Source organism: Ovis canadensis, chromosome 2 (genome assembly GCF_042477335.2).
Source record: "Ovis canadensis isolate MfBH-ARS-UI-01 breed Bighorn chromosome 2, ARS-UI_OviCan_v2, whole genome shotgun sequence".
Classification (NCBI taxonomy): domain Eukaryota; kingdom Metazoa; phylum Chordata; class Mammalia; order Artiodactyla; family Bovidae; genus Ovis; species Ovis canadensis.
This window is the reverse complement of record NC_091246.1, coordinates 93,753,391-93,778,044: the sequence shown is the minus strand read 5'-3', so window position 1 is coordinate 93,778,044 and position 24,654 is coordinate 93,753,391. Positions and strand designations below refer to the sequence as shown.

General features: G+C 37.7%; 1 non-coding gene across 1 annotated transcript; it reads left to right on the top strand.

Moving 5' to 3' along the window:
* The first annotated feature begins 24,345 nt into the window (after positions 1–24,345).
* TRNAS-GGA (transfer RNA serine (anticodon GGA)) lies at positions 24,346–24,417 on the top strand. Its single transcript has one exon. It is a non-coding gene; the product is annotated as a tRNA-Ser (tRNA).
* The last annotated feature ends 237 nt before the right edge of the window (positions 24,418–24,654 follow it).

Sequence of the window (24,654 nt, the reverse complement as noted above, 5' to 3'; positions counted from 1 at the left end):
AAGTTCAGTTCACATCCCGCTCTATTGTACCCAGTATAAATTTGGCTACTTTCTGACAGCAGCCTCCTACTTTGTTGGCTTCTCTGGTGGCTCAGCTGGTAAAGAATCTGCCTGCAATGTGGGAGACCCGGGTTTGATCCCCAGGTTGGGAAGATCCCTTGGAGAAGGGAAAGGCTACCCACTCTAGTATTCTGGCCTGGAGAATCCCATGGGTTGTATAGTCCATGGGGTTGCAAAGAGTCAGACACGAATGAGGGATTTTTCACTTCCTGCTTCCTTACTTTGCTCAGCCAGATTCAGCTTTATCCCTCCCCGATGTGGTCCTTCAACTGCAGGGAATGAATATCAAGGGAAGTTCGGTTGATATCTTTAAACTCCAGTTGAAGCTCTATACCTTTCAAGGTAGAGAGATGATTTGCTCCCAACCCTTTGCTATAGGAAGAAATGTTCACCAGAGCCATGGAAGCATTTCTCATATATCTAATTTTATGATTTCTCTAAGGTGGTCTCACATTTACCAGAGGACTCAACAATTTTGGTGTTTGGTGCCTAAGCTGAAAACTTAATTTTATCTTGTTACAGTTACACATGTAAAACATATCTGATATATAATATGACACAATATCTTATATGTAACATATGCTTACTTAATGGTTCAATTCAGTTGCTCAGTCGTGTCTGACTCTTCGCGACCCCGTGAATCACAGCACACCAGGTCTCCCTGTCCATCACCATCTCCCGGAGTTCACTCAAACTCACGTCCATTGAGTCAGTGATGCCATCCAGCCATCTCATCCTCTGTCATCCCCTTCTCCTCCTGCCCCCAATCCCTCCCAGCATCAGAGTCTTTTCCAGTGAGTCAACTCTTCGCATGAGGTGGCCAAAGTACTGGAGTTTCAGCTTCAGCATCAGTCCTTCCAAAGAACAGCCAGGACTGATCTCCTTTAGAATGGACTGGTTGGATCTCCTTGCAGTCCAAGGGACTCTCAGGAGTCTTCTCCAACACCACAGTTCAAAAGCATGAATTCTCTGGTGCTCAGCTTTCTTCCAGTCCAACTCTCACATCCATACATGACCACTGAAAAAAACATAGCCTTGACTAGACGGACCTTTGTTGACAAAGTAATGTCTCTGCTTTTCAATATGCCACTTAGGTTGGTCATAACTTTTCCTCCAAGGAGTAAGCGTCTTTTAATTTCATGGCTGCAATTGCCATCTGCAATGATTTTGGAGCCCCCCAAAATAAAGTCTGACACTGTTTCCACTGTTTCCCATCTACTTCCCATGAAGTGATGGGACTGGATGCCATGATCTTCATTTTCTGAATGTTGACCTTTGAGCCAACATTTTCACTCTCCTCTTTCACTTTCATCAAGAGGCTCTTTAGTTCTTCTTCACTTTCTGCTATAAGGGTGGTGTCATCTGCATATCTGAGGTTATTGATATTTCTCCTGGCAATCTTGATTCCAGCTTGTGCTTCTTCCAGCCCAGTGTTTCTCATGATGTACTCTGCCTATAAGTTAAATAAGCAGGGTGACAATATACAGCCTTGACGTACTCCTTTCCCTATTTGGACCCAGTCTGTTGTTCCATGTCCAGTTCTAACTGTTGCTTCCTGACCTGCAAACAGGTAGGTCATACTTAATGGTAGTTGTCATTATTACTGTCACCACCATCAATATATTACTTACCACCAATGGAGAAATGTATCTTACTCACCCAAGTCTTAAGTTTTCACTTATAGTCAAATGTTTAAAGCAGTTTTATTTATCAGTCAAGATCTGGAAACAATCTAGATGTCTATTAACAGGTAAATGGATAAACAAATTTTGCCATATTCTTAAAGAGTAATACTACTCAGCAATAACAGAATGAACTACTGATACAAACAACATGTGTTTAGTTGCTCAGTCATGTCCGATTATTTGCAACCCCAGGGACTGTAGCCTGTCAGGCTCCTCTGTCCATTGGGATCCTCCAGGCAAGAACTCTGGAGTAGGTTGCCATTCCCTCCTCCAGGGGATCTTTCCAACCCAGGTATTGAACCCAGGTCTCCACATCTAAGCCCTCAAAAAACATAGTTGAGTCTTAAAATAATTATGGTGAGTGACAGAAGCCATATTCACAAAAGAGTTCATGGTGTATCATTCTGTTTATATAAAATTCCAGAAAATAAAAAGAATTCAGAAGACAGATCAGTTTTTGCTTGGGGAAGTCGGTGATGGCAGAGAAATAAGGGTGATAAGTATTACAAAAGGCATGGGAAACGGGTTTGATGAATGTGTTTACTATCTTGACTCTAGTGATGGTCATATTTGTGCACACACACACACACACATATATATAGAAAAACATAAAATTATATACTAAATATGTTCAGCTTATTGTATGTTATTTATACCTCAATAAAGCTCTTTATAAAATATTTAAACAACAAAAGTGTGGACATCCCACTAAGTTATCAAAATATTGATGAGCTTTCCATCAAAGTCTTCTCAGAGTAGTTTGTGATCATTGCATTTCTAATTTATATTAGGAACTTTGTCTACATCTCGATTGATCCACATAGACAAGATTAATATCTTGTGAAAGGTTTAGGTTATTCACTTGACTTCTAGCCACTTTTATATTTTGCTGTCAATTCAAATATAATATTTTTCTAAATATATTAATGTCTTGATTTACATATTATATATGAATACTACTAACATTATGCATTTATTTTTAAATTTGTCATTTGCTGGAAATTCATATAAATTCTATTAGCTTTTCCATGTTCTCTCTTAGGTTTCAGGGCAATCTGTTTGGAATTTGTACCTTCTAATATTTAATTGGGTATTTTCATTGAAATATACAAAGAGGAATGTCTGCCATCGCCATATCACCAAACTTTGACCCAAAATCTGCCATGTTTTTAAACACAATAGTTATATTCCTATAGACAAGCCGATAGAAAATAATTTGCCCTACATGATATTGTATACTATTTTTAAGACCAACTGTCTAAGTTCCCTATAAGTACCTCTCTTAGATGGATATTATAACACAAACATCTCCCTTGCATAAAAGCTGTGAAATCTGCAATGCTGTTTTTAGGAGCTATGAGTTCCTTTTAAGAAATTTTAAGTAACTTTTCACTTAGTTTTTAGATTGAAGTACAGTGCATCAAGCAGAAAATCTGGCTAGTCTTTGTTTTGAAAGACTTTATGGTTTAGAGTCTTAAGCCACATAAAAACTGTGTGAAAGGTAGAGAGAGTTCCCAAACGCCCCCTGCCCCCATAGATGTATGTCCTCCACCATTATCAACATCCATCACCAGAGTGGGACATTTGTTAAAAACTGATGACCCTACAGTGACATCATTCTCACCCGAAGTCTACAGTTTACATTAAGTTTCTCTCTTAATAGGCACTGCATATTCTATAGGTTTGGATAAATGTATGACAGGTATCTATCATTACAGTATCATAAAGAGTAGTTTCACCACCCTATAAATCCTCTCTGCTTGCCTTTTATACTATTTATCTCTTGTCCCTACACCCTCCCTCAGCCTCTGACAACCACTGATGTTTGTACTGTCTCTATAGTTTTGCCTTATTCAGTTCAGTTCAGTTCAGTCACTCAGTCGTGTCCGACTCTCTGTGACCCCATGAATCGCAGCACGCCAGGCCTCCCTGTCCATCACCAACTCCCGGAGTTCACTCAAACTCACGTCCATCAAGTCGATGATGCCATCCAGCCATCTCATCCTTTGTTGTCCCCTTATCCTCCTGCCCCCAGTCCCTCCCAGCATGAGTGTCTTTTCCAATGAGTCAACTGTTCACATGAGGTGGCCAAAGTATTTGCCTTATTAGCAACTAACAATTAAGAAATTGTATATAAGGAAAGAATATGTTCTATTTTTTGGGGTAGTATCAAAATTTTGAAAGCACTTTTACATATACTGTACAATTTTTTCCACAGAGCATCCCTGCATTATGAGTCCAAGTTAACAAATATGAAACCACATAGGCACTAAAATGATGAACTTACAGCTCTCAATTTCATGTTTTTTTCTACCAATCTCTGGAAGTACAGATGGCATGGTAGGTAAGTGTAAGTCCTGGAGTTGGCCTGCTTAAATCTTAAATCCACCCCTAGTTACGTAACTTTAAGCAAGTTTTATTATCTGATCAAGCCATATTTTTTACCATCTTTAACACAGGCGTAGTGACAGTATCTTCACTACTAGACTGTCATGATGATGAAGTGATATGATGTACACAAAGCTCTTCACATCAAATTTTATCATAGCATGTGCTCAGTAATTATTAGATTTTTAGTATATTTTAAATGTATGAACAGTAATAATTTTGTAAATCCCATTTTTTAAAAAGATGAGAAAAATGTAATAATAAGTGAATTCATTGGCTGTCCGACTATGATTATGGCCTATTTTTCTAGTGATCTTGATTAGCAAACATGCAATTTTAAAATAGGATTGCTTGAACGTATAAATTTACTGCAGAATAGATTAATAGATAGTATGAGAGAGAATTTTATTTTATGCTGCACAAAGCTTGTTATTTTCTGTGATAAGTTATTCAACATTCCATCAATACCAGAACATAATAGCAAATTCAAGCATTTCAATGAGAACTTTAAGAATAAAAACTGGAATATAGTGTATTAAGAAAGGTCCTATCATTATACCCTGTGTCATCTGCAATGTAACTGTGACATACAGACACACCCACTTACCCATGAGCACACACTATGAAAGTCCAAGAAAAATAAAATTAGGTGCTTGAGGGCTTGATATCTGAAACTGAACAATTCTGATAATCCTTCAGAATGCTGCATTTGGAGGAAGACTGCTCATTTCAGCTTCAATCACCTCATTAGTAGAATAAGGACAACATTACTTACACTGAGAATCTTATGTCAGGTACATGGCTTACAGCACATGACTCCAGTCTCCTAACTATTCTGAAGGCTCAAGCTGCATGCTTGACTGTTCATCGAATAAAAACACTCGTGCAACATGCTTTACACATTCCTGACCAAAGAGCAAATTCCTACAAAACTTGAAATCATGTAATCCTTTATGAGGAGATTATGTTATTTCTTATAGACATGGATAAAGAAAGTGATCCTATGTTTTAATTATAGGAAAAATAGACAAAAATGCTTCGGGGCAGGGGGCGGGGATGTGGAGAATACTAGCCTGGTAACTCCACAACCTGGCACTGAATTCGAAATAATTGATGCCACAACATGCCAGACCTTGCTGAAACAGTAGGTACGCCAAGCAGAAGATGGAGGGAATGATACACTGTGAGTTAGAATGACAGAGGGAGGAATCCCGCGTTTCATTCATCTTCTCATGAATACTACTTCCTAACAGGAAGAACATCTTTAATCAGAAGTAAACATCTCAATGAGGCCCTCTCTGACACTCTATTTAAATTACAATTATCTTCCCTTCCTGATATATTTTCACCATTGTAATTATCAATTTTACTTTTTAAGATTACTATCTGTCTACTCCTACTAAAATGTGAGCTCTATTGAAAGCATGGATTTCATGCTTTGCTCCTGATTGTGGTCCCACCGCCTATACCAATGCCTGACAAGAGGAAGCTCCTCAGTGAATGGTGAACTAGCCGTGAATCATGACCCTGTGGGTGAGCCCGGAGGAGCTGAGGAAAGAGTAATACAGCTAGATTTGTGCTCACTCACAGTTTTCGGTGTCTAACTGGTAAAGAAAGAAAGAGAAGTCTAATTCTGGCACTTCATACAAAGATGATCTCTGGGATGCTATTTCCAAAAGAAACAGACATTTGCACCTAGAGTTTTTTTTAACTTTTAATTTTGTATTGGGGTATAGCTGATTAACAATGTTACAATTGTGTTAGGTGGAGAGCAAAGGGACTCAGCCATATATACACACACACACACACACACACACACACACACACACACACACACATGTTTCCATTCTCTGCTCTTAGATTTTATCAAGTCTTAATTCTAATGCAGTTCCCTTTTCTGGGCAAACTTCAAACTCATGGCAGGAGCTCCGCACCTGACCTACTTCTGAATGTAAGTACTGAAGGGTACTCAGAAGTTCCACATTTTACTGGTGTAATATCAAAGCAGTTTTTCATTAACATCATTTTTAAATGCTTTGTAAAAAAGAATATGTACAGCTTCCAAATACTTAGTAAGGTCTGGAGCTAGCAGTGGTTGACTATAGCTCTTGGAACTGGGATTCCATTTTCTCTTCCCTAATCTCTGGAAATGAATATCTGAATGCTGTGGCTTTCTGTACTGGATGGATTCACACTGCCTCAGTCTTCATTCTAGATTTGACACTTATTAGACCTAGTGAGGCAAGTTACTTAATATTTCCAGCCTTAGTTCTCTCACCTCTACCACAGACATGATAACAGTATCTCCTTCATAGAGCTTCAATTTGCATAAATGGTGTGATGCAGTCTGAACCTCTTGGCATATGATTGGCAATTGTGCGTGCTCCATAAACACTGGTCTTCCCTGGTAGCTCAGGTAGTAAAGCATCTGCCTGCAATGTGGGAGACCTGGGTTTGATTCCTGGGTCTGGAAGACCCCTTGGAGAAGGAACTGGCAATCCGTTCCAGTATTCTTGCCTGGAAAACCCCATGGATGGAGGAGTCTGGCAGGCTACAGTCAATGGGGTCACAAAGAGTCAGACACAACTGAGTGACTAACATTTCCACTTTTCAATGAACATTAGGTATTGATGTCATCAAATTTTAAATGTATGAAAGGTAATAATTTATTTTTTCTGCAGGCTGGGTAATCAGTAAGAGGAATGCAATGATAAATGTGTGCATTATCTGCCCAACTCTGATTGCTGGCAGTTTTCTGATAATCTTGATCAGCAAGCCTGTAATTTTAAAATGGAATAATTTGACCACATGTTAAAGGTATCTCAGTGGTGTGAAGTTTAGTTTTTAATCTGTTTCTTGAAATGTCTGCATCTAAAGGATATCATGGATTTTATTTTCATTCTCTTTCCTTCCCACTCCCAACTGTGAAGAAAGTAGGTGGGCAAAACTAGAGAGTGATCAGGGAATGACAGGATTGGTCGGGGGAGATTTCTCTGAGGAAGGGCACACCGTACTGAATTCTATAAAGAATGACTGTTGCACCTACCTGGGAGAGAGGGGAGGAGAAAGCATCGAGAACAGGCAACGGAGAAGTCAAAATCTCTCAAGAATCCCAAAGGCAATACTGCTTCTGAGCTAAACGGGGTGATAGCAAAATCCATCCTGCCTTTCTTCAATTATGTGAATTATTCTAAAACTCAGTCTTCCTAAGTATTTCCTTTATCAAATATAATTACCTGGTGACAGGTTTCCACGTTCAAGGCTGCATCTCTCAAAGTCATCCCATATTGGATAGATGAGAGAAAGAGGCCACATCCCGTCACTTTGTGAGATGTCATTCTAGTCTTTAAAAAGTAATAGAGGTTACCTATTTGCATGTTCCTCAAGGTCTAATCATCCACATGAGAATGGTAAGCATTTAGCCTGTAACCCTTTACCTCTAATGCCACCTGAGCTCTCACCACCACGTATAACACAGCAGCCCCATCCACCATTGCTCGCCTTTCCCACCACCCTGCTTTGTATTCCTCCATGGCTCATATTACTACCAGACATATTATGTAATAATTTGGTTGCATTTACTTTCTACCTTCTCACACTAAATGACAGTCTTCATAAAAGCATGACTTGCTATGTTGTTCACTCTCCCACCTCCAGCCTCTAGAAGTATACCTGGTACAGAGCAGGCATTCAACAGATATATAAACATGAATCAAAAATTTCAGGAAACATGAGAAAATTACTCCAATCTTTCCCTTCATAAAGAAACAATTCTTATGCTTTTCAATGTTCGATTGTTCTGCCAAAGAATTATTTTAGTATAAGGCAGAAAAAAGTAATTAAAATACTTAGGAAAAGTTTTTAAAGAATCAAAACTACCTAACTATAGTGCATGCTCCCTATCAGTATCATCACTCAAATCATCATTAATGAAATTAATGATTAAATAAATTTTTAAAAGATTTTAAAAATCTAATCATCTTGCTTGCTTTAAGAACTGAAATACCCAGATGTTTAGAAACATCTGGAGAGTTTATTAAATTTTTCACTTTTACCTGAATAAACGAGATCATGCACAGACAATGACTAGAACAACAATTAACAATACTTGTGTATTTTGAAAAATGCCTTTTTCTAATGATGGTAGTAAATCACCAACAACACCTACTTTTTTTTTTCCCTACATCTTTCGTTTTCAAGCAAACACCAATGGGGGTGGAGGGAAAGGCCAGTTTGTCTTGTGAAAGGTCCTGGATTGTAATTTTAGCAAAATCAATCCCAACTTGCTTTTCACTGAAGTGTCACACTCAGCACTTGAATCTATCCTTTGTCAGTGCGGTGGGATTGAACACGTGCGGCTCCATTGGCATTACAGGTTGTCTTGCGCACATCAATGCCCTGGCTGTCGATGACAGAGCAGACCCAATAGACGACATTTGTTGAACAGCTGAGAAGATCGTGTCAAAGTTGTCCTCTACGGCATGCCTGTTATCCTTTCATTTGTCCCTTTTGTGCTCAGAAAGTCAATGGCTACAACAGAGCCTCACTGCAACCAGCATAAAGTACTGTGGTCTGAGCCCATCTGAACTCTCCCAAGATACATCTAGATTTGGGGGAGCTCTATTAATCACAGAAGTGTGAGGCTACATGGGACCTTAACAGTGGACTTTTTCAGAGGAGTCTTTGTTTTTATAAATATTAAATGTTTGTACTGTAGATTTTACCTCAGTTCCTTTCTCCCAACAAAGAAAAAATGCCACCTGCCTCACAGGAGAACAACATCATATGGAGATGCTACATGGAAGAGACCAAAATCCTATTCTCCACTAACAATAGCAAAGAAACCCAAATGTGTCTGAAAACTATGTTTCTAATAGCAAAATTTTGAGGCTAAACTTAAAACATAATCGTAAACCATATAAAAGAGACAAACTCCAAGAGATGAATCCACTAAAGAAAACAAGAATATGTCTGATCTCTTCTTTGGCCAAGAAAACCAGATTTTAACATGGCCTACATTAGAAATCTGCCTTACAATATTAATTCATTAAATAAATGTTCAACATGAAAATTTCAAGAATATGTATACATAATAGTCATTTTGTAGAACATGCTGAAATATACTTCATGTATTTACCTTGAAATAGTTATTCAACAAGCGAAGATACATAGCAGTATTCGGAGACTTATGACCTAGGTTAAAATTCTTGGCTCTGTCACTTATGAGCTTTGTAACCTTGGAAAATTACCTAACCTCTCTAAATCAGCCTTATCACTAAGAAAATGGAGATAATGGCATTATTCAAACTTCAAGTTTCAATGTCTGTCAGAGAGGATACTCCATGAGAAATTTTAACATTCATTACTTGGTCATCACTAAAGTCATGATAAATGAAATTTAAGTGTTTTAGACAGAAGAGTATAGAAACAACTGTGTTTCTCCATAAATATGTATCTCTATGAATCACAAAGATGTGTGTATGTGTGTGCAAATATAGAAGTATATACACAACCATGTAGCATGAGAAACTAGTTTTTAAAATATTTTAAGCACTCATCATATTTATAGGACCAAAATTATTAAATAAAATATGAAGAAATCATAAATATATAACAACCTCAAACTATGACTCCTTCAAAAACTAAACAATATAAATATTGAAAATTTTTTAAAATTAAACACCATTTACAATAATTTGAAATAAAGTTGTTAATTCCATGAGTAAGAAAAATCACTTGGAGTCACTGAATACATTTTTTATCCATAATTATTTCTATTACTCCTAGGAGACTTCAAATCTGGGACAGGGAAGTCTCTACTGAATCACCTGGCCAGGTAGTTTCTCACTTTGTAAATCAGCTATTTAGCTCTTCATAACTCTTTGTTCTAAGACTTTTCCCCATCCTGACCCCCATCATGGTAAGCATTTCATTCAAAATCAATATACTCCCAGAGCTCATTTCCCAGGGAGCAATTCTCATGAAAGCCATGAATTCCCAATGTGACTTGAACTCTGAGTACCAAAGTGCAAAACCTACCATGTAGTTAAGCCTCATGACTGAAGCCTGCAATCCTGTCTATGGTATTGGTCACCCTTCTGTAATTAACTCGGTGCAGGCTGATTTCCTGTGTTTGTCTTTCAACAGAAGGGGATATAATGCAATAGCTTGAAAAATGAAAGACCTTCTCATTTACACATGAAAAACCATCTTATGTGGTAGCTCCACGGGGCTGTCTGCAGAGCTCTGCATATACATTGCATTTAAGGGCTTAGATCTCTCCGCACCTGCTGTGTCACTACAGACCCCCACTAGTCTGAAGCCTGTTAGAGCAGGAGACTTTTCAGGCTGTGTCTACAGGACGCCAATGCAGTTGGTCAATTCAATTCATTTGATGAGGAGAAAAAAATCAGTCATTCTAGTACAGGAAAATTCATCAATCCATTTCTTTGGTGTTGTGTAGACAAATAAACTGGTTACCTTCATTTTCCATTTGCCAACTGTTCTATAGGGCTGTATAGACCCTGCTCCAGGCTCATCATTTGTTTTAACCACACTAAATGCAGCAGTGAATCAAGTTTCCAATCTGAAAGCTGCCATCTGCTCAACTGCAGAGAAGAGATTTAGAAGATGCTACCTAGTTGCAGCCCCACAGAGGCCTGAGGCAGCTTTTGCCAATGAAAAATGCAGTACTGGTTATTTTTTCTGTGAGACTGCCCTTAAGAGACAAAGTATTTTGTGTATTACTATATAAAGAGATTTATGTCACTGATCAGTTGTTTATAATGCAGACATAGTGTTACTGAGTTGATAAAAGGACAGTAACCATTATCCAGTTAATAGAGTTATTAACTAGAGCCAAATTGGTTCAATAATCTGAAAGCAATAGGGATTAGCCCAGAAATTCTTTGACCACCCACACACTGTGAAGGATCTTAAGGGTAGTCACATAAATGGTCTACAGGAAAGCAGAGAACTTTAATAGTACAACACATAGCATATTTAGATCTTATGCATGGGATTGACTATGAGTCACTTGTAGTGTATATCTCTCTTGGAAGATGTCTCCTCAGCAGCCTCCTTCTAGTATCGGATCCTAGGAGCAGGGAATTTAGGTTGAATACTAACATATCAACAAAAGTGTATTATTATTTAATATAAAATCTAAGTATATATTATCTATATTTCATGAATTTCTTATATTACGGTATTTAATATTTGTATAAAAACTATTTTATAATATATCTAATGTTTACATCAAGCATATTTTCTACAAGAACCTGTGTTTAAGATCTAACCATTTGTAAGATCTTATGTGTCCCTAAATATGCTATTGTTTATCATTATATAAGATAGGAAAGAATCAACAGTAAACATCAGTCATTTAAAAAATCATGTAGCACTAAACTTATAGTTTGGATGGTCATAATACAGTCCCACAGCCATAGCAATAGGGACGTTATGCTGCAGAATTTCCACATTAAAAGACAATAACTGACTAAAGCTGCAAGTTGTCTAAAGTTAGCTTTCAAACTGTAGCTCTTTATTTTGTTCTCAAGACACCCTGCTATGTTAAGATGAAAGCTTATTTTCACCGTCAATTTGAAGCAACCTAGACCAGAGAGCGGCTGTGAGAGAAAGAGCAAGACTGTCTTGTCCAGCTGGTATAACAAAGCACCGCCCCACAAAACAGACTTAAACAGCAAGTCAATAGATTTAACTGAGACATAAAAGAAGAAATCCTCAGTAGTGAAGAACTGTTAAGTGTTAGGATGGGTCAGGTAGGAAAGAATAAATTTTCTTGTAAAAAGCAGATTTTAATTTGTCTAGAATGTTTAAGTACAATCCTGCCAGAAGGTAAGAGGGTGAATTCTCAGGGTCTTGCTGACTAATGAATTTGCTCTAACATAGCTGGCAAGTAACTAAGAACTATAAACATGCAATATTTATTAAATCTGAGATATACTGCATTTTTTTTAATCAATATTCTAAAGACCAAGTCCCTGATTTCAGCAAGCATGTATCCTTCAAACATGAGGGATGTTGGGGAGGGGTAAGGTGCTGTGCCACTGCTTTGTGACAGTTTAAACAAATACCTACTTAACGAAATGAATGAATGCTCTATGCAACAAAAACACTGAAACAATTCAGTAGGTGCACGGATCTGGGCTAAAAGTCAAATAGTGATGAAGTCTTTACACAAAAAGAATTAAAGGGACTATAACCAGATAGATCCATGAATCGAGATCCTCTGCTGGACATTGAACTGAATCACATAGGCTGATAACACTTTTCATTGTAGGAATGAATGATACCAATTTTCAGAGTAGGTGATATTGATGATTGTTGGTTTATTTAAGTCTTTCATTTTTCTAGGTAGGCATCAACACTCCCTACAAATCCCTTTAACAGAACTGTAAAAGTTCTCCACAATACTCTTCTCCACCAATATAAGTTGTCAATTCTTTTGCTTCTCAGGAGTTGTCCTTCCCAATACACTCTGTCTGGTATTCTGAACTGATTTCTCTCTTTTAAGACACACACCTGTCTTCCTGGGACTTCCTCCTTCTTACATGTATCAAAACTTCTGTTTTGTCAACCTGATCTGTTATTGTGTGTTCCCCTGTGGTAGGAGAGCTTAACTTCAGAAGTTTTCTAATAAAAGATACATGGAAAGTAAATTTTGACAGTCACGGTTGTTGAGAAATGCCTTTATTCTATACTCAGACTGATTGAAACTTGGCTGCATAAAGAACTATGTGGAAAATGCTTTATTTCAAAATTTTAAAGAATCATCTTCCAGCTCCCAGTTTTGCTATTGAGAAGTCCTACGACAGTCTTTTTATGAGCCATCACATATAAGCCAGTTTTCTAAGAAATCTAGATCCATCTCTTTATTTCTGACATCTGGACATGTGGTACTGCCTTGGAGTGAGTGTTTTCTCGGCCACTCGGCTAAGTGCTTCTCGGACTTTTCATTGTAGGAACTCATACACTTCACCTTCCTAAAAAAGTCCTCTCATTTCTTTGACATTTATCCTCAACTGATTCTTTGCTCCTTTGTCTTTTATGAACCTATTAGCTGAATATTTAAATTTGTCTCTTTTTTCCTATCAAAGTTACATCACTTTTTGTTTTAATACTTCAATTTTAACTACTATATCTTTAATTTTTAAAAACTCATCCTCATTCCCTTATTGTTTCTTTGATTTATATAATACTATTTCTATTTGATGAGTATAACATTTTCTCTTATCTCACTGAGAATATTATTCTTTTATGCTGCATCTTCCATTCCATGGACTTTGTTTCCACTGATTTTTGTTTGTATCTCCTTCTCTTATTTGAAGTTTTCATCCAATCTCTAGAGAAAAATTCAGAAACTAAACTAAAACTTGGTACATGGGCTGGGCTCATGAATTCATGGGCTGACCTACAAGTCAATAGAGTTTCAAGCCATATTATTATAAGGATATTATTCTCAAATGTTGTTAAAGAGATGGGAAAACCAGACCACCGTACCTGCCTCCTGACAGGCAGGTCAAGAAGCAACAGTTAGAACCAGACATGCAACAATGGACTGGTTAAAAATTGGGTAAGGAGTACAACAAGACTGTATATTGTCACCCTGGTTATTTAACTTCTATACAGAGTGCCCCATGTGAAATGCTGGGCTGGATAAATGACAAGCTGGAATTAAGATTGCCTGGAGAAATATCAACAACATCAGATATGCAGATGATACCATTTTAATGTCAGAAAGTGAAGAGAAACTAAAGAGCCTCTTGATGAAGGAGAAAGAGGAGAGTGAAAAAGCTGGTTTGAAATGCAATATCCAAAAAACTAAGATCATGGCATCTTGTCCCATCACCTCATGGCAAATAGAAGGAAAAAAGTGGAAACAGTGGCAGCGTTTATTTTCTTGAGCTCCAAAATCCCTGTGGACCATGATCACAGCATGAGAGTTGGACCATAAGGAAAGCTGAGCACCAAAGAATTGATGATTTCGAACTGTGGTGCTGGAGAAGACTTGAGAGTCCCTTGAATTTCAAGGAGATCAAACTAGTCAATCCTGAAGGAAATCAAATCTGAATATTCATTAGAAGGACTGATGCTGAAGCTCCAATACTTTTGTCATCTGATGCAAAGAGTTGACTCATTGGAAAAGATCCTGATGCTGGGAAAGATTGAAGGCTAAAGGAGAAGGGGTTGGCAGAGGATGAGATGATTAGATAGCATCACCAACTCAATGGACATGAATGTGAGCAAACTCTGGGGGACAGTGAAATACAGGGAAGCCTGGCATGCTAGTCCATGGGGATGCAAAGAGTCAGACATGACTTAGCAACTGAACAACAACAACAAATTATCAAATGTTTGATTCAAGAATGTCAATGCCTCCACTACAGGAGCTAGACAAACAAAAAGATAACCATTCTCATGATTAAGTATACAGATATTTACTTAAGGGCCCTGTTTTCAGGAAAGAAGCTCATCCCACCTCTACCTTTGCATGATTCAAAATTCCTTTTAAGTCAATTTCTCTGTAAAATAGATGTAATTAGTCCTTCACAACTGGGAAAGCAAAAACTGCCCGGCTGTTAGCGATGGGAGGGCATCTGACGCTTCCAAAGGCTTCTTTTACAAAAATAAACACTGTGCTTGATTTTGTCTCCCCCAGATTTTGCCTTTCAGAGAACCTGGTGCCTCTAATCCCTTAAAATACCTGGGACTTTCCAAGGTCCAGTGGGAACAAAGTAACTTTCTCCTTTCTGGTTTCCTTCTCTATAGGTTCCTAGGGTTCCATGTCGGCTCTGCCAAATCATTTACTCATCCATCGGCTTTGATCTGAATGTTGATGTCATCTATCAACTGCTGTTGTCTTCACTCCTGTAGATTTCACATCCTCCCCGCCCCTCCCCCCCAAGCTTATTCCTGTTATCTTAGTTGGGTTTCCGGAGGTAGTGAACACTTTCAATGCACCCAATTTAACCAGACTCAAATTCTTTTTTGTTTAAGTGTGAAATGATGAAGAAAAATGTTTATCTACAGACTTTCAGATGCCAAAATGTAAATCTCAGAGGTAAGAGGAACTTATATGCAGGGAAAGCTTGAGTAGTGATTTCAGATGGGGACAGAGAGAAAGCGGAAATCTATGGAAATGATCACTGTTTTCCTACCTCTGAGAAAGAAGCAACTAAAGTCAAAGAAGTTTGACCTCCAGGAATGTAAGCTATTCACACAGAGACAGTGCCAGCAGGCAGAAAGCAAGGGGAAAGATTCAAGGAAAGCCAAGAAGACAACTTTGAATGCATTAGCATTTACAGTGTTCTCTCCAGCCCAGGTTCAAGGACAAAGGCAGATTCAAGAGCAGAGGAAACACATGATCTGACTAAAGAAAATAAAAGAAACGAAGAGGTCAGGAGCAGAGATGGTATACAGAAATAGTTGTGGCAGGACACTGGGACTCTGGAAAAAATAAAAACAAACAAAACTAAAGGAGACATCAATAAAGATCAGGGACAACCAATTCTAACTATGTTAAAACCCAAAGGTAGCCATTCCATTTTTAAGAGAAAGTCAAGGAATTTTTTTTTATTCCAGAATCTAAACAGCTAATGAGAAGGAGATTTGACAATACTCCAAGGGTCTGCGTTTGGAAGAGTTCCACATGCTTATTTTAATTGCATTTTCCCTTATTTTGCATTACAAAACATGCTCGATTTTGAAAACTCTAGATGGAAGCATAAAATCTTCTATGTAGTACATTTTTCTGCCAACATATGTAACAATCAACAAAGCTTTGGAAAGGCAGAATTATAAAAGATAGCTACTGCCACAGATTTGGGATTGTTTTATTTATTAATTCATTCATTCTATCACACAACTATTATTTCTGAGTGCCTACTTATGTGCAAGGAACCTAGAGATTAAAACATTAACAGAAAAGTTTATAAAGAACTCACCAGAATTTTGATAGTAGGGGAAAAAAATACAATTTTAAGTTATTCTATGGAATAGTTATTTTCAAGAAAACAAACAACTTGAAATATAATGTTTCTTGTACCTAAAAATCAGATATTGCTATAAAACTCCCTAAAGCACAGCTGTATAGATACCTTATAAGGAGGTATTTTGCAGGAATCCTTTTAAAACATTTTCAAAATGCATAGGCACTTTTGCATTTGAAAAGAGCCATGAATTTCTCAGCCCCTGCACAGACACAAGTTTATACAACAGCAAACTGATAGAGAAATAGCCAGAGAAAAACAAATTCAAAAGATGAAACTGTGCATGTCGGATCAAAAAGCTTCAAAAATGGAATATTTGGCAATTACAAACACAGGATGACTCTGTAAATTAGTACTTTATCTCTGATACAAAAAAACTGACCATCACCTAGCCCACTGACTTCCTATATCAAATATCCAGGAATTTGTTGGGTGAACTGATGAATTAAATACCAACAAATCTGTGTGGATCACTATGGGATAAAGAAACACATCAAGGAATCACGCAAATCCAAAAACATGAAAAATTACAGGTACTACCAAAGCTACATTTCTCTAAATTGTTACCATAACCTTAAACCCACATTATTTACAGTTGCTGCACACCTACTAAGACTTAAACAATTAAATAAATAATTTATTCGTTTCATGGTTTGAGTTCCCTTCTTTTTAGCAAATTTTCTTGTCATCGTCATAAATGCTCCAGTTAAAACTATTCTTTCAGTTAATGCTAAGAGAAGCCATCTAAGTGGACAGGCTTGCAGACACTTGCAATCATAATCAGGTGGACTTGAAATTTTGATTCAGTTTGACTGTCATGGAGTCTAGAAATTTGCCCCTTACAAGGAAGAAGAATGAGGAATAACTGTTAAGAACAGCACCCTTCAGCAGCGGCAATCTTTTCCAGGGAACTTTCCTTTTAAAGTTACAAGCTCAGTTCAGTTGCTCAGTTGTGTCTGACTCTTTGTGACCCCTTGGACTGCAGCACGTCAGGCCTTCCTGCCCATCACCAACTCCCGGAATTTACACAAATTCATGCCCGTTGAGTCGATGATGCCATCCAACCATCTCATCCTCTGTCGTCACCTTCTCCTCTCACCTTCACTCTTTCCCAGCATCAGGGTCTTTTCAAATGAGTCAGTTCTTCACATCAGGTGGCCAAAGTATTGGAGTTTCAGCTTCAGCATCAGTTCTTCTCATGAATATTCAGGACTGATTTCCTTTAGGATGGACTAGTTGGATCTCCTTGAAGTCCAAGGGACTCCCAAGAGTCAATACCACAGTTCAAAAGCATCAATTCTTCAGTGCTCAGTTTGTTTATAGTCCAACTCTCACATCCATACATGACTGCTGGAAAAGCCATAGCTTTGGCTAGATGGTCCTTTGTTGACAAAGTAATATCTCTGCTTTTAAATAAGCTGTCTAAGTTGGTCATAACTTTTTTTCCAAGTATCTTTTAAGTTACAAACTGCTCCCCAAATTATGAAATGGAAATGCTGGCTCAGCCAAAATAAAAATTAAAGTTTTTTTTTTTTTTTAATGAATTTAGGTGTTTTTTTGTTTGTTTGTTTTTTTAGTGTTTTGAACATTGAGTTGTTTTTTTTTTTTAATTTTAAAATCTTTAATTCTTACATGTGTTCCCAAACATGTTCCCCCCTCCCACCTCCCTCCCCATAACATCTCTCTGGGTCATCCCCATGCACCAGCCCCAAGCATGCTGTATCCTGCATCAGACATAGACAGGCGATTCAATTCTTACATGATAGTATACATGTTAGAATGCCATTCTCCCAAATCATCCCACCCTCTCCCTCTCCCTCTGAGTCCAAAAGTCCGTTATACACAGCTGTGTCTTTTTTCCTGTCTTGCATACAGGGTCGTCATTGCCATCTTTCTAAATTCCATATATATGTGTTAGTATACCGTATTGGTGTTTTTCTTTCTGGCTTATTTCACTCTGTATAATCGGCTCCAGTTTCATCCATCTCATCAGAACTGATTCAAATGAATTCTTTTTAATGGCTGAGTAATACTCCATTGTGTATATGTACCACAGCTTTCTTATCCATTCATCTGCTGATGGACATCTAGGTTGTTTCCATGTCCTGGCTATTATAAACAGTGCTGCGATGAACATTGGGGTACATGTGTCTCTTTCAATTCTGATTTCCTTGGTGTGTATGCCCAGCAGTGGGATTGCTGGGTCATAAGGTAGTTCTATTTGCAATTTTTTAAGGAATCTCCACACTGTTCTCCATAGTGGCTGTACTAGTTTGCATTCCCACCAACAGTGTAGGAGGGTTCCCTTTTCTCCACACCCTCTCCAGCATTTATTGCTTGCAGATTTTTGGATCACAGCCATTCTGACTGGTGTGAAGTGGTACCTCATTGTGGTTTTGATTTGCATTTCTCTGATAATGAGTGATGTTGAGCATCTTTTCATGTGTTTGTTAGCCATCCGTATGTCTTCTTTGGAAAAATGTCTATTTAGTTCTTTGGCCCACTTTTTGATTGGGTCGTTTATTTTTCTGGAATTGAGCTGCATAAGTTGCTTGTATATTTTTGAGATTAGTTGTTTGTCAGTTGCTTCATTTGCTATTATTGTCTCCCATTCAGAAGGCTGTCTTTTCACCTTGCTTATATTTTCCTTTGTTGTGCAGAAGCTTTTAATTTTAGTTTTAAATTTTGTTTATACTAGCATGGAGATACAATTGATAGATAAAATAAATAACAGACAGTGACCAAATTCCTGGTGGTGGAACCAGAGTAGCATTCAATTTTAACCTGCAAAATGAACTTATTTTATCTTCATTCTTCCATATATTATCATGATGTCATTCCTAACCATTTCAGCATAGTATTTGATACCATTTTGTATCTATGGACTTGAGTTCCAGTTTTACCCGTCTGAGTATTATAACCTCATTTTTCTTGTCTATAAATTTTAAGTATAGGGTGAATTAAATGAATATGAGTGCAAAACATAGCAGAGTACTAATACCAGGTGAAAGGGGAAAATGAAACCAACCTATCGGGTTCCTTTTATAAAAAGGAAAGCAACAGATATGGAATGTGAAAGAAAAGGGATTTCCTTAAACAAAATGTTAAAAATAAAAATTATCTTTAAAGTCAGAAAAAATTATTGGATTGGGTAATGAAGATTTAGCATTGTCTCAATAAAAAATAAATCAGTGTTAAGGATCAGTAAAGTATTAATATCATTTCTGAAATCCCACCAAGAGTAGATCAATATTTTTTAATGTATCAGTTTATTAATCTGAACTACCTCATTCCCATGATACCTCACTACTCACTTTATACCTTCAACCATTAAATCAAGCTTCATTCATTCAGTGATTTTTTTTCTGATACATGGAATACCTATAATTCCCTGCTGTCATCTGGGGATACAATGAAGATATACGTCTCTGCCTTCATGAGAGACTAATTCTAGCAAGTGATTAAATGAATGATTATCAAAATGTCATAGATTATGACAAGTAGAAACATAAATACTTAAGCTGGCAAGAGAGGTGGGAGAGCAAGACTATACAGGATGATCAAAGAAGTTCTCCCAAAGAAAATAATTTTGAGCTGAGAACTCAATAAGGAGAACCTATTAGATACATGTCTTCCCTATAGCTCAGTTGGTAAAGAATCCACCTGCAATGCAGGAGACCCCAATTCGATTCCTGGGTTGGTAAGATCCACTGGAGAAGGGATAGGCCACCACTACAGTGTTATTGGGCTTCCTGTGTGGCTCAGCTGGTAAAGAATCTGATACTTTAGGAATAAGAAGAACAGAGCATTCCAGGCCCAGGCCTGCAAGGCAAGAAAAAGTAAGGACAAAAAAAAAAGCCATAAACATGGGCACACAATAAGGGAAAATGAAAGTGGTCATGACCTGGTTGTAGAGGTAAACTAGAAGCAGAGTACATGGGGGTATACAGGTCATATGAAACAATATGAATTTTATTCTAAAAGTATAGGTAGCAAATGCTTTAGAAATTGAATGCAGAGCAGAGCTCCAAAATAGCAGTGAAAGATAAGAAAGATCTCCTCAGTGATCAATGCAAAGAAATAGAGGAAAACAATAGAATGGGAAACACTAGAGATAGCTTCAAGAAAATCAGAGATACCAAGGGAACATTTCAGGCAAAGATGGGCTCAATGAGGGACAGAAAAGGTATGGACCTAACAGAAGCAGAAGATATTAAGAAGAGGTGGCAAGAATAAACAGAAGAACTATACAAAAAAGATCTTCATGACCCAGATAATGATGATGGTGTGATCACTCACCTAGAGCCAGACATCCTGGAATGGAAGGTCAAGTGGGCCTTAGGAAGAATCACTATGAGCAAAGCTGGTGGAGGTGATGGAATTCCAGCTGAGCTACTTCAAATCCTAAAAGATGATGCTGTGAAAGTGCTGCACTCAATATGTCAGCAAATTTGGAAAACTCAGCCATGGCCAGAAGACTGGAAAAGGTTAGTTTTCATTCCAATTCCAAAGAAAGGCAATGCCAAAAAATGTTCAAATTACCTCACAACTGCACTCGTTTCACATGCTACCAAAGTAATGCTCAAAATTCTCCAAGGTAGGCTTCAACAGTACATGAACCGAGAACTTCCAGATATTCAAGCTGGATTTAGAAAAGGCAGAAGAACTGGAGATCAAATTGCCAACATCCATTGGATCGTAGAAAAATAAACAGAATTCCAGAAAAATATCTACTTCTGCTTCATGGACTATGTTAAAGCCTTTGACTGTGTGGATCCCAACAAACTGTGGAAAATTCTTAAAGAGATAGGAATACCAAACTACCTTTCCTGCCCTCCTGAGAAACCTGTAAGGAAGTTAAGAAGCAACAATTAGAACCTAACATGGAACAAATTGGGAAAGGACTATGTCACAGTTGTATATTGTAACCTTGCTTATTTAACTTATGTGCAGAATGCATCATGCAAAATGCTGGGCTGGATGAATAATAAGCCAGAATCAAGATTGCCAGGAGAGATATCAATAACCTCAGATATGAAGATGATACCACCCTATGACAGAAAGCAAAGAAGAACTAAAGAGCTGCTTGCTGAAGGTGAAAGAAGAGTGATAAAGGTGGCTTAAAACTCAATATTCAAAACATGAAGATCATGGCATCTGGTTCCAATGGCATGGCAACTTCAATGGCAAATGGATGGGGAAACAATGAAAACAGTGACAGGCTTTATTTTCTTGGGCTCCAAAATCACTTCAGATGGTGACTACAGCCATGAAATTAAAAGACACTTGCTCCTTGGAAGAAAAGCTATGACAAACCTAGATAGCATATTAAAAAGCAGAGACATCACTTTGCCAACAAAGGTCCATATAGTCAAAGCTATGGTTTTTCTAGTGGTCAGTATGGATGTAAGACTTGAACCATAAAGAAAGCTGAGTGCCAAAGAACTGATGCTTTTGAGACTGATGCTGGAGAAGACTATAGAAAGTTCTCTTGAGAGTCCTTTGGACAGCAAGGAGATCAAATCTGTCCATCCTAAAGGAAATCAATTCTGAATATTCATTGGAAGGACTGATGCTGAAGCTGAAACTCCAATACTTTGGCCACCTGATGTGAAGAGCCAACTAATTAGGAAAGACCCTGATGCTGGGAAAGATTGAAGGCAGGAGGAGAAGGGGACGAAAGAGGATAAGACAGTTGAATGGCATCACTGACTGAATAGACATGTTTGAGCCAGCTGCAGGAGATGGTGAAGGGCAGGGAAGCCTGGTGTGCTGCAGTCCATGCAGTCACAATGAGTCAGACACGACTGAGTGACTGAATAACATCAGTAGGTAGTGTTGACATGCATGTGTGTTGTGTGGTAGTGGTGGTTATGATCTTACTAACCTTATGGAATAAAATTACTCTAACTGCTATATAGTAACAAACTGGAGCAGCACACTAGAAGAAGCAGTACAACTAGATAAAAGCCACCTGAATTAGCTCAGATATGAGATAGTTGTTTAAACCAAAGTTGACAAGTGGATATCAATATAGTAGACAGATTCAAGTTATACACCAGATATAGAGCCAATAAATTCTGTTAAATCCTATTAAGGGGGTTTAGAAAGAGATAATAGTCAAGCATGGGTTTCCCAGATTGCACAGTGGTGAAGAATCTGCCAACCAATGCAAGAGATGCAAGAGACACAGATTCAATCCCTGCATCAGGAAGATCCCCTGGAGGAGGAAATGGCAGCCCACTCCAGTGTTCATGCCTGGATAACTCCATAGGAACAAAGAATCCTGGCGGGCTATAATCCATGAGCTCACAAAGAGTCCAACATGACTGACTGAACATGGATACACAATAATCAAGGATACTTGCTACAATTCTGGCTTGATTAACTGAGTAAGCAGTGGTGACAGTTACTGACATGGAAAAGACTGGAAGGAATAATTGGGGGGGAAAGTATCAAATGTTCTATTTTTAATCCATAAAATTTTAAGTACTTGTTAATTGAGATACCAAATTAGAAGTTAGATATATTAATATCAGTTTGAATTGAGGAGAAAGTTCTTGGCCAGAGGTATACAATTGAGGGTCATCATTTTATAAGTAGTATTTAAAACCATGAGGATGGATGAAATCTCCTAGTGAACAAGAGTAGAGAGGAAAGAAGAAGCACGACTAAGGCCTAGGCCAAGTCAATCTTAACAGAATGTGCAGAGGGGGAGCAAACATCAGAGGAGCAGGGAAGGAGTGGTCAGTTCAGGGGAAAAAAAAAAAAACAGAAGAGAGTGGCATTTAGTTTGTGACTAAGAAACTTCCTTGAGATTTCCTTTTTTTTTTTAATTTTTATTTTTACTTTCTTTTACTTTACAATACCGTATTGGTTTTGCCATACATTGACATGAATCCACCACGGGTGTACATGTGTTCCCAAACATGAACCCGCCTCCCACCTCCCTCCCCATAACATCTATCTGGGTCGTCCCCATGCACCAGCCCCAAGCATCCTGTATTGAGATTTTCAATGGCTTTTTTCTATGACTTAGATTTTCATTTCACTGTTCCTGCTGCTCACAATCCCAAATACAGAGTCTGGTCTGATAGAAAAGCATGAATTTTAGTTTAGACTACATTAGAAAAAGGCTAATTTAAGTACTCTTTATCACTGTAGCTGAATTTTGACAGTCTTCTTAAATTCTCTGAAGCCACACTCTTCATCTATAAGATAGAGGGGGAAAACCAGATGACTGAGAGGATTAAAACAGGTAATATATGACAAGCCCTTAAAACAGTGCTTGGAATAGGAAAAGCACTATTTATCATTGAGTAAAGATAATGTTATCTGAATTTTTATCATTTCTCAAAACCCCTCTTCCATACTACTGACCATAACTATTGGAACTTGATCACTGTCACAGGGAAAAATACTACTATGACAACAAAAATAAAATAATTTATTGAAATAAAGGACCTAGATATACAAATGAGAGAAGCATACATAAAGTTTACATAAAAGAATATGAAGGGACATTTACTTATGGATCATGCATACACCTATTAAAATGTTTCCAAAACAAAATAAAGAGGCATAAAAGGAGGAGGAAGAAGACAAGAGAAAAATTGCATTGATTTTTTCAGGGAACTGTATCTCAAAATATTTGTAAATAAAAACTTTTATTTGTTCCATGAAAAAGAAAACATAAATAAGAAATTTAAAGAATACATAAAAGGCTACCTTTGTAACTTTAGATAAAACAAGTTTTGAAAGGTTGTGGTATAAGTATAGAGTGACTCAAGAAAGATGGCACTCAAGGAATGTGTCTATTATTGGCAGAAACAGACTTATCACAAAATTTAGGTCTTATAGGAAGACTTTGGCAATAGTCATCAACACAGTTCTATAAGTGAAGAGAAAAGATTGACTCAATGACAAAAGGTCTATTGATTACTGTGTTTAAGAAAGAGCAGGGCAAGACTCCAGAAATTGAAAGCTGTTAACACTATTGAATTGAGACCATAAAATATTTGTGGGGATTCTACTGCAAAAACAAATGGTTACATCCACCACAATGATATGTGAGATCCAAATCTGTGCAATAAAAGGAAAATGGCTGAGTGCCTAGTCTCTTCCATAGAGTTAGTAGAACACACTGCAAGGGTAAGCTAGTTCAGTTACCACGTAATCCTACATTAGGTAATCATTGGGCTTCCCTGGTGGCTCAGAGATTAAAGCGTCTGCCTGGAATGCAGGAGACCCAGGTTCAATCCCTGGGTTGGGAAGATCCCCTGGAGAAGGAAATGGCAACCCACTCCAGTACTCTTGCCTGGAGAATCCCGTGGAGGGAGGAGCCTGGTGGACTACAGTCCATGGGGTCACAAAGAGTCAAACCCGACTGAGCGAATTCACTTCACTTCACTTTTACTAAAGACAACAGCCTATATATTCAGTGATAATATACATATAAGGGATAGCCATCTAAATGTAGGAGATATATGAGAATAGTATTTACAATGTGA